General features: G+C 42.8%; 1 long non-coding RNA gene across 1 annotated transcript in view; it reads left to right on the top strand.

Annotated features, from left to right (window-relative positions):
- The window catches only part of LOC140847125 (uncharacterized), a 749959-nt gene that overhangs the window by 189185 nt on the left and 548746 nt on the right, over positions 1-12028 (top strand). The window lies entirely within an intron of this gene.

Raw genomic sequence — 12028 nt, forward strand, 5'->3', positions numbered from 1 at the left:
TTTCTCCACCTACAAAAGGGGGAAAAGAACTAACCACTCATAGTTACTGTTTTCATCTGTACCATTTCCAGCTTGCATTTACTGTCCTGAAACACTCTTAGATTTGCTATATCGTTGAATAAGTTGGAAACTAGTAAGTGAGCTCTTACCTCTAGGAGAACCCAAGTTGATAGTGGGCTATTTCACAGCCAGGAATGGGAAAAAACTGTTACCCTCTTGTCTGCCAGGGGAAAAGCACAACCTTTGAGAAGTGAGTTTGAGAATTTCTCCACCCTTGTTAGGACAGAAGTATCTTAAATTAAATGTCATATCACCTTAAAGGGTTGATAGTATTATGAAATTTTTTGGCTGTGCACAGTGATAGAAAATCATGGCCTGTGATGAAAAATTTCTCCTGTGACTTACAATGAAGGATATTTGCTCTCTTTGAAACTTGCAATGAGTATTGGGTATTAATATTATGAAATTTAATCTGACACTTAAGCAGTTGTCAAGTTCTTTATTTTTATTTGGATGGCCTCATAAGAGTCATGCTGTTAAGCAATGAAAGTTAGTGGTGGCTAAATCTTAGCATGAGATTCAGACATATCCATGGTTCTTACTTGTACTCAGAGTAGCTGGCATGTGCAAGTGTCTTGCCTGAGGGTTTCAGCCCCAGGCAAGTTCCCTACGGATTCGTAGAGACCAAGGTAATGTTGGTGGTAGGGTGTGTGCTAGAATCACATCTGCATCCAGTAGTCCCCAGTCCGTAACCCACCTCTATCTATGCTCCGCCCAGAGCACTGGCTGGAGCTCTTTATATAGTGACTCAGTCTATAATAGCTCATTGCCAGCAGGTGTGGGAGCATTAGCCTAGCAATAAGCCAATTACATTATCAAGTAGTTTAGAGTTAGGTGAGAATCCTGGTCATAGGAATTTCCATTTTCCCCACAGCAGGTGGCTTCTGAAAAATAGGTTTTGGTAGTCCTGTGCTTTCTGGATTGAACATCACAAAGTAACCATCTGTAAGGAAAATGGAAGTCCATGGCCGGGATTCTCACCTGAGCCCAATCTACTTGCCCACTGTGTGTAGGCAATGATGTAATACTTGGCCTACTGCACAGGCACATGCTTGCACATGTGTTGGCAATAGGCCATTTGTCTTATTGTTTCAGCCCTGGGCAAGTTTACTATGGATTCAATGAGACCGAAGAATGACAATGGAGCATTCTTGGGATGAAAGGGTTTATGCGCAACTTTATTCCCATATTGGCAGGTCAAATCACTAGAATCACGTCCACTCAGAGTGAGTCTGCATGCAGCAAGCCGGTCTCTGCCTCTGGGACTCTCTGCACCCACAGCCGTATCAGTCTCTGTTGTCAGCGCTGCCACTACTCCAGTCTCTGCTCTCCTGCAGCCTTGCAGCGCTGCAACCATGCCACCATGTTGCCCAGAGCACTGGGCAGAACTCTTTATATAGAGTCTGTAGCAACATATTGCTCACGTGTGTAGTGAGCCATCTGACCAGGGCCAGGCAGGTATCTTGGCCATATGAACCTTCACTTTATCCACACCATTATTGTCTGTGTTGTCATATAAAGAGTCTGCTCAGTGTGCAGAGGCAGATCCTGGAGCAGATGCAGAGACAGAGATGGACTTGCTGTATGCAGATTTGCCAGATGTGGATGTGATTCTAGCACTCAACCTGCCACCATGAGAGTAACGCTTGGTATAAACCCTTTTACTGCCAACGTTACTGTCTTGCTTCCCAGGGTTTCAGCCCTGGGAAAATTCACTATGGATTCAGTGTGACCAAAGAAATGACAGTAAAACGTTCTTGAGGTGAAAGGGTTATACCCAACTTATTTCCATGGTGGCAGGTGAATCATTAAAATCCCATTCACTCAGAGCGAGTCTGCATGCAGCAAGCCGGTCTCTGCCTCTGGGCCTCTCTGCCTGCACAGCTGTCCTGCACAGCCGTCCTCTGGGCCTCTCTGCCTGTACAGTCATCCTGCGTGGCTGGCCTCTGGGCCTCTGTCCTCAGACCTTCCACCACTCCAGCCTCTGCTCTGCTCTCCTGCAGCCTTGCAGCCCTGCCACCGTGTCGCCCAGAGCACTGGGCAGGGCTCTTTATACAGAGTCAGTAGCAGTGTATTGCCCACACATGTGCAGTGAGCTAGCCAACCAGGGTCAGGTGAGATTCCTGGCCACAGGAACTTTCTTTTTATCCACAGTTCCATTGTCATTTTTTGGACGCAGTGAATCCACAGTGAACTTGCCTGGACCTGGGAACCCCGTCCAGCCTGGAGCCACACCATCATAAATCAATGAGGCTAGAAAAGCAAATCCTTGGGAGTTACATAGGGGAAAATGGTTAGGTAATTTTTTTTCTTTTGTGTGTGATCATTACTCGATGCCTTGCTGTGTTGTTATTTTGGTAATTGAATGCTAATAAAGCCATCCATTTTGGCTTCATTGGATGAGTTTATACATTATACATCCCAGTGAATGGTGAGTACAGTTTTTAAGGGTCTTGATTACTCTACATGTTTAGCTTTATAAACTTGCACAGTTGTATGTAGCTCTCCATTCCCTGTTTCCACCTCCCAAAAGCAGCTGCTTCCAACTCTTGTAGCTATTTTGTTCAGGATTTTTCTCCTAAATAATATGTATGTGTTATGACTGCCCCTTTCTTCCCCCTGTCACTTTTAGACAGTATCCTTGATGTTTTTGTGGGAAGATGAGGGAGTTTTAGCTTTCTTACATTGCTTGCCTCGCCATCCCATACTCACATACTTCCCTTTTCTGTATTCTTCAAATATAGTCATGCCACAATTTTTGGTTAAATTAAACTTAAATGTTTATACTATTATGACTATGTCAATATTGTTCTTAATTGATCCATATAATGTTCTATAATTTGGTTTCCTTTCATATTTGGTTCAACATATTTGTTGCCTTGGAGATTATAGTTGTCCTTTGTTTAATTTTCTGGATATGTGCCACTAAATCTTTTGTCCAAGTTTCTGTTTTGGTCACCCGCTTTTTTTCTTTTTCTTTTAAACTGTTTTATGGAGATATAGTTCACATATTGTACAATTCACACTTTTAAAGTACGCAATTCAATGATTTTTAGTATATTCACAGATATGTAAATCATAGATATGTGGCCACAATTTGAGAACGTTTTTATCACCTCGAAAAGGGATCTGTACCCCCCTTTAGCTATTATGCCCCTGGCCTCGCCCCGCCCTACCTGCCCGCCACCCCCAACCATAAGCAACTACTCTTTTCTGTCTCTTTAGGTTTGTCTATTCTGGACATTGCAAAGAAATAGGGTCATACAATATATGGTCTTTCATGACTGGCTTCTTTTGCTTAGTATGTTTTCTAGATTCATTCATGTTGTAGTATGTGTCAGTACTTCTTTTTTTATGGTTGGGGAATATTCCATTGTATGAACATACCACATTCCGTTAATCCATTCATCAGTTGCTGGGCATTTGGGTCATTTCCATCATTTGGATGCTGCTACAAATATTTCTGTAAAAGTTTTTGTGTGAACACATATTTTAATTTTTCTTGGGCATATACCTAGGAGTGGAATTACTGGGTCATCTGGTAACTCTTTGCTTAACCTTTTGAGGAACTGCCAGACCGTTTTCTACAATGGATGCACCATTTTACATTCCCACCAGCAGTGTAGAAAGTTCTGATTTCTCTACATATTTGCTATCTCTTGTTATTATCTGACTTTCTGATTTTAGCCATCCTGGTGAATAGGAAGTGGTAAGTCACTGAGTCACCCTATTTCCCAGATCCTGCCTCTCCTTGCATTCTGGCTTACTTTCTAGTTTTGTTGGAGCATCTCCTCCAGTAGCTTTCTGAACAACAGTGAACATGGGGTGAATTATTTTTTTAGGTCTTACATATCTTAAAATGTGCTATGGGGTATTCAAGTGGTATGGAGTAGTCTGACACATTTTTTATTCATAATTTTGTATTCTCTTTCTTAAAGCTCAACAAATTACTGTAATGTTCATGTTCCACAAAACCAGGACCTACTACTGGGAAGAGACACCATGTCTCTCCTTCATATGTCCTATGATCACATGTATACCCCTAAGTCTAAGGCAAATGGGAGACTTCCTAAGCTGGGTTCCCAGTCCCCCCACTGCTTATTTTAGGCATCCAAATGTAATTCAGGTACGTATAATAGGAAACCCACACATCCCATCTTCTAAGCAAAATTACATTCAAATAAACATTGTGCAGTCTCATAATCAAGGAAGCAATTAAAAACTAATTAAAATATCTATAGCTATCTTCTGAAATGAACATTCCTAGAAAGACTTTCTCTTTGTAAAACTTTTCCCTCTCATGTTATACATTTGCAGTAGCCTTATTTATAATAAGCAGGTTTCCTGGAAATGTGAGGATAAAAGGACCCTGAGCAAAGCTTTCAAAAACTTGTCTTCTGATATCTCTGTCCTTTCCCAAAGTCCCATACTCTGAGCAGATGCTAAAAGATGTCTTCTCTCCATAAGTCTCTTCATCACCCCTGCCTTCACTTCCTTCACTGCCTACGATGCTGAGCATGAGCCCTGTCAATGCTCCCCTTACCTGCTTCTGCAGAGACTTGTGCTTTAGTTTCTTCCCCCGTGCTGCTCAGTGCGCCATCTCCCTTTCATCTTCCAAACTCTTATGACATCTTCCATTTGTTGTGTTCTCATCCATTTTCCTTGCCTTCATCAGTGTAAGAATATTGTAAAACATTCCTTTAGTGTCGCTTTAATGGGCTTTTAAGAACAGTGATGATAAGGCATCTTAATCAGAGACCCTCCCTACAGACTTCTTCTGGCCCACCTGCCTCTGTACCCTTCATTCTCCCCACTGAGCTGATCCGAATCACCCAGAGGGCTTGTTGAGTAGCAGTGCTGGTCTGACCCTCAAGAGTTTCTGACTCAGCAGGTCTGGGGTGGGGCCTGAGAACTGAATTTCTAACAAGTTCCTGTGTGATGTTGGTGCGTTGGCTTGGGGATCCCCCCTCGAGAATTGCTGCTCTAGACTCTGTCCCGGTCTACTGCTTCCTGCAAACATTGATTTCTAAAACAAATCTGCTGGTGTCAATGCCCTGCGGAAGCATTTCAGTAATCTCTGGTCGTGCACGGGTTGACATCAGACTCCTGGGCACATCCTAAGCAGTAATATAATCTGAGAAATCAGTTTGGCTTTGACTGGCTCAGAACTTCCCCTGCACCCTGTGGGGACGGTAGCCAGTCCTCTGTTTTCCATGGCTTCAGGGGAGGTCAGAGGGTGGAAAGAAATCCAAAGTTACATATGTGTGCTAATAACTTCCTTTCTGGATCTTGTCTTCCTAAAATGAATGTACGAGAGGAGTATGTGCCAAGGGAAGAAAGAGAGAGAAGAAAGGGGAGAGAGATTGCTCATAGCCTAGGAAGATGTTGGATGGAGGCAGAACCTAGGCTTAGGGACCTTCAGAGCTTCAGAGATTTGCCGAGATTCCCAGAAACAGCCTGGGAAGATGCTGGACCGAGGCTCACCCTTTTGACACTGGCTGAAAGATGCATCTTGATGACAGGAACATTTGGTGTGGAACAATATGCAGTTCAAATTCAACTAGAGTGGTTACTAGTGTTTGTTTGCTCCTATTTCCAGGGACTGGGGTAAGTGTTTTCAGTGTATTATTCCTGTTATTGAGCCTCTGCACTCAGGCGAGAAAACACGGAGAGGCATCACTGGCTGGAGTCTCACACGGACAGGACTCCCTTCACCTGTGACACAAAAAGTTCCCGAGAGAGTCCTATCCCCCTTCTCCAGCACATCAGACAGCTTTTCCACATTGCTTTTAAGCGGTCTGTGCTTTAGTTGCTCCCCAGTACCCTTTGCAAGATTCCCGTTTATGAGCTATATGAGTTATATTTCTGTATCACTGTAGTAACTGTGAGAGTTTCACTTCCAGCATATGTGAACTGTGAGTCACATCTGTTACCAGTATTTGCAAAAGTGGAAATTAGGAGTGGGGAATAGAATTTGCTACAATATTTAGACCTAGGAGAAGCTGAGGAGAGAGTAACCTGGGCCTTGGGGCAGCATCCTTGATGCTGTGGGAGGAGGAGCAAGGCGTTAGCATGGACGCGTGATTCTGAAGCTGGTGGAGGGGACCTTGGAAACACTCAGCCATGCCGAGCAGGTCAAATAAGCATTGCCCACAGTGTTGGTTGTGCTGCACCTCCTCTTTCACTCCTGCTTTTTCTCCTCCTCCTCCTCCTCCTTTCTGTTCCTGTTTCTACTCATCACCATATTCTCAATCCAGTTACTCTGTAACTCAGTTACTTTGTGGGGCTTAGGAAGAAAGAACATATTCTGAGTTATACAGTCACAGAGGGATTGAACAACTGGATGAATGATTGCTACAGAATGTAGTTCCTTTTAGTTATGCATCTACAACAAAGCAAAATGAGTTTTCAAATATAGACCTTTCATAGATATTGTGGTAAATCGCCCTCGGTTTGTTCTTGCCTCACTGGGTCCACTCCTGTGTGGACACTAGTCTTGACCGGCCATGAGACTTGCTCCAGCCAATGGAATAATAGAAAATATATGGAAGCTGGAAATATACCTGTGGTGAGGACTTATGGGCTCTAGTTGCAGGGACTGTTCTGCCACCATGTGAACAAGCTCGGCTGGCCACTTGGAGGAGAGACTATGTGGAGTGACATCCAAGCCATCCAGCAGAGGCCACAGACGTGAGTGGGGGTGTCCTACACCACTTAGCCCTGGCCAAGCTACCCCACATCAGGGTTCATGAGAAATAATTAATGTTTATTTCAAGTCACTGAGTTTTGAGATGATCTGTTCTATACCAGAAATTAATAGTATAGTAACCTCTATTTACGTATATTTGCTATATGAAATGTTCACATTCTCTTCGTTCTATGTGCTACTTTTATTGTATTTTAATGAAGTGCTATAGTTTAGCCATTAAGAATGGGGCTGTGCATTTGGACTACCTCAGTTTAAATTTTGACCCACCTGCCAGCTGCAGAATTTTGCACAAGTCACCAAATCTCTCTGAGCTCAGTTTCCTTATCAGTAAAGTGGGGTGTTAGGGGGATTAAATGAGAAGCACAAAGACACTTCATATTGTTCCTGACATATACTAAGTGCCCATTAACCATGAGTAATCAGAAGTAGTATGCAGTATTTATAAAAGTGCTCCTAGGTTAACTCAGTACTCTGACCTTATTTTCATCAACTTCTATAAAGTTCCTTAAATGTCAATTCTATCATGAAGTGGTTTTTCAGGAATAGACTTGAGGGTTGGTGAAGGACTCTGTTTTCATTAGCATTCATCACACTTGTTTGTACATCCCTCTCCCTCTACAGGCCATGGTTCCTCTAGGGCAGGGGCCAGGAGAGGCTGTGTTGCTGCAGTCCAGCGTGTTTTCTGGCACACTGCAGAGACCCTCAGTGTCGGTTGTGGAACTGGAGCGAGCAGGAGTTCAAGGTCCAGAACTCTGCACGCTTTTGGCAGGACCCTTCCCTTCCCAACATCACGTGGCTAGCTGGGCTCTCTACCTTGGGGCCAGCAGGATCGCTCCCAGAATCACTGTGATGGAGCCTTTATCCCTGTTTACGATAGTCATAAAGCCAAAGCCATAGAAGGCATTTGAGTTTGTGACCCCTGACCTGAACCCCATCAAACATGAAAGCTCAGTCACATCTCTAAAACTCCTGTACCTTAGTGGTAAAAGCCATCTTCATGTCCCATTTGGAGAAAGGCATCTACATTAGAGATAAAGTGACTTGAATCTGAAACCAATCAGGAAAAACTGCTAGGACCAAGAGTCTAGGTTTCTGGAGCTGTTGGCCTGACTTCGGTGGCTGAGACAGATGAACGAGTGCGTGCAGCGGAGGCAGCTGATGCCCTGCCCCGTGTCCTCTTGGCTTGCAGTCGAGCCCATTCGTGGCTACTGCGGCTGTTCCCAGACTTTGTGACAGCTTCCATTTCCAGGCCTATGTCTCTGCTTCTCTTCCTAGGAGCCTTCCCCCCGTGCTGTGCCAGGCTGTCCGGAAGCTGGGGATTTAACATTCCTAGGAGCAACCCTCAGCTCCTGAGAGATGGGAGCCAGCGAATATGTTCTCCTGCTTTCCCACTTTGGAGGGACCCTTCTGATCCCCAGGGCAGCTCAGAGAGTCCCCAGTGGGCCAGAGCCCCGGTTGTCTAAGGCAGTGGCCCCTCACTGACACATCTCTTTCGGCTTTTCTTTCTCTGTTTCATTTTCCCCTCAGCTGTGCTTTCTGAGATCGCCTCCCAGGTGAGCTACCTGTGCTCCACCCCTTCTCTGCCCAGGGCCTGACTCTCGCACTAGGACAGTGCCCGCCTAGCCTTTTCCCAAGGAGCGTTTAAGCAGACGTATTATATTCCTACATATTAGAGCATGTGGAAGATTGGTTTTGTTCACAGCAGAAAAACAAGGAGCAGAGGTCAGTGAAATAAGCCAGGTGTAGAAAGACAAATGTCAAATGATTTCACTTATTTGTGGAGTATAAAAACAAAGCAAAACAGAAGGAACAAAATAGCAGCAGACTCATAGATACTGAGAAAAGACTAGTGCTTACCAAGGGGGAGGGGTTGGGGATGGTGTGAGGGGGAAGAGGGAGTGGGATTAAAGGGCACAATAATTTGCAATCACAATATAGGTTGATCACAGGGACAGTAGTACAGCACCGAGAACACAGTTAATGGTTCTGTAATATCTTACTGCGTTGACAGATAGTGACCGCACTAGAACGGGTGAGAATTTAATAATATGGTTAACTATTGAACCACTTTGTTGTATATTTGAAACAACTTAAAATTGTACATCAATGATACTTTAATAATAAAAAAAAGAGCATAGTTGGCAATGTCAGAGGCCAGTGATTTCTGTAACATTTCATGGATTTCAGAAATCTCAAGAGAAATCCCAGGATAGTAGATGCATTCATTTGTTTCCTGAATCCCCTCTAAGCCTATCATACATTACACCAGGAGTCCCGCCCATATGAGGAAACAAGCTCAAAAATACTGCAACAGAGCAGAGTTGAGAAATCTTTCATATTGAAGTGACTGCTATTAAGTGTTGAGTAACATGCCGACCATCTAGGGAGAAATCTCTGTCCTTATATTATGCCTTGAACTCAATCGGTACTTAATATATTTTTGTTGAATTATGCTTGAGGATCTTACCTTCTAATTAAGGAGGCAAGACATGCACTCAGTGGTACATGCACTCAGTGGTTAAGCACTTCTTAAAGGTGTTATTTAATTAAAGGCAATAATTAACAGAATAGGTTATAAATACTTAGTCATTCCTCTAGGGTCTGAAGCCTGGAGAGAGTAGAAGAAAATTACAGAACTGGTTAAAAATGATCTAGTTCTGTCTCTTTGATTTTACATACTGAAACAAAGAACATTCTTTGCAGAGTCCCTTCTCTTAGTTAAACATAGTTCTGTGGTGAAATTTGGTTAGAATTAGTATTTAGTGCTATACTTCAAGTGTAAACCTGTCAAAGGAATGGGATGTTACTGGGATTAGTAGCCTAACCTTCTATATTTTCATCTTTAAAAAAGTCAAAAAATTTCTTTAACTACTCCTCTAATGAGTCAGGGAAATGTTAGACCTGGCTGCAAGTAACTTGACTTTTTTTCCTACTACTATTGATCAGCAAAAAAATAAAAATAAAAATAAGACATCAAACTTCTCCTCCTCTCTCATTCCAGCAGGATAGAAAGCCTGCATGTTCTGAAATGCTGAGCATTTCAGGGGCAAAGAGGGAAAGGAATTAGGGAAAATCCTGGAACCGGGGAGTGTTTGTGACTTGTTTAGAGGGCAGAATAATAAGATGGCATGTTCCATGTCCATACCAAATCAGTTTAGGCTTGGCACTGTCCACAGTTGGTGAGAGGTTCAGTATCAGTTCACATATGATTTCCTGTGGGCTGAGCTTATAGGGCTTCTGCTGGGACTATGCCCTGGGGCCACTCATAGATGGCTCTCCTAGTGGCATCCACACCAAGCTTGTTTGTGGCTCCCAAGGCTGTGGTATTGAGTTATGGGTCATACATTTCCACCCAGCCACTGCCATCAGTCTGTTTCCTACAAGAGACCCCCATCCATGGAACGTGCTATTTCTTTGTCTGGGAACCAGTTCTCTGCTGTGGTGGGAAGTAAGGCTGGACGTCAAATACACTCAGGCTGGCTGTCTTCCTGGAGTAAGAGCAGGGAGAAGAATGCCATTTTATTTCTTGCTGATGAGTTGATGGTAGGAGAAAAATGTTAAGATCTCCATATCTTCAGCATGAGAACCTTTTTTTGCAGAGTTAATGAATGACATTATGAGGGGGCCAGATTAGAGAAAAACCTTGATTACTGGAGCACAGAAAACTTTGATAGCCTCAATAAAGGTGTCTGGACTTTTTTAAAAAAAGAGTGGTGCATTTTGAATGGGGGAATGATGCAATAAGATTAGTGTTTCAGGTAGTTTATTTGGTTAGAGAAACTAATTAGAAGAGAGAAAGAGTGGGGTTGTTGTTTATTAGATGGAATGGTTATAGTTAAGTCTTGAAATGAAATGCCTGGTTGGTGGCAGTATGATTAGAAGGAAATCCAGGGATGGATGGATGGAATACTATTGACTTATTAACTACTCTGTCAAAGGCACAGGGTGACTAAGATCCACAAGGTCCGTACTGTCATGGTACTTACCTTCTAGAAAGGAAGGCAAATGATAAACAACAAAATGATAAACAACAAATGAATGTGAACCCCCACAAATACGTGAACAGGAATTTCAGATGGTGATATGTGCTCCAAAGAAAATAAGAGAAGATATCTTGATGTACTAGAAGATGACTAGGCAGTGGAAGAAGATTTCTGCTTTATATGATTGGTCAGCAAAGGTCTTTCTGAGGAGATAACCTTGGAAATGTAAGCCACCTTCCTGCCTTGTGCTTACCCCTCCTCTCTCCCATCATTCATGAGCTCCTGAGCATTAATGCACACCCGTTAGCATCCTCCACCTGAGCACTTACCACAGAGAGTTATGAATATGCATTTGCTTACACACACACATAATGCATATATATACACACACACACATCATATATATATATACACACACACACACACACACAGACACACACACACACATGCACACACTCCACCATACTATTGCAACGGCAAGGATTTATCTTAGTTATGCTTATAACCCTAGCACCTAGCACTGTACTTGGCATATCACAATTTAGTAAAGGTTTGTTGAATGAATAAACAAATGAATGATTCAACTCACTAAGAAAGAGTCTGAAGAGAGTATAGTGGATAAAAGATAGAGCTTTGGGAAACCCCCCATAGCTGGGATCCCCATCCCTAGAAAGAAGGGGCCAAGAGAGGGAGTTTGACACTTACCTTCTGCCATCCCTGCCCAGACAGCACGTTATTCTGGGCCTGCTGCACCTCCTTCTCCTTGCGGTTGCTTTGTCTGGAACTCAGCTTTTCAGTGGGGTAGTTACTAGCCACATGTTGGCTGTTGGGCCCTTAAAATGTAACTAGTTCTAGTTGAGATATGCTGTAAGTATAAAGTACACACGGATCTCAAAGACTTAGTTTAAACAAAAAAGATGTAAGCTATCTAGTGAATACTTTTTATGTCCATTGTGCTAAGAAGATGAAATAAAGACACTATTAAAGTTAACGTAACTATTTTTACTTTTTTAATGTGGCTACTTGAAAATTTAAAATTAATACTTGGCTCACAGGCTAACTCTATGGCACACCACTTATCTATATCCTGTACTACTTAGATTAGCTTGATGTTAGCTGGTCATTTCTGAAATAAGTAGTACAAAGAAGAGTGATAGTTACTTTATTTCCTTTTCAACAGTAAAAAATCCATTTCTAAACATGAAAAAAATGGGGAGCAGATGTGGGAGGTATAACATATGTTTTGTAGCCAAGGAGACATGTCTCAGTGCAAAAT

This window comes from Manis javanica, chromosome 17 (genome assembly GCF_040802235.1).
Source record: "Manis javanica isolate MJ-LG chromosome 17, MJ_LKY, whole genome shotgun sequence".
Taxonomy (NCBI): domain Eukaryota; kingdom Metazoa; phylum Chordata; class Mammalia; order Pholidota; family Manidae; genus Manis; species Manis javanica.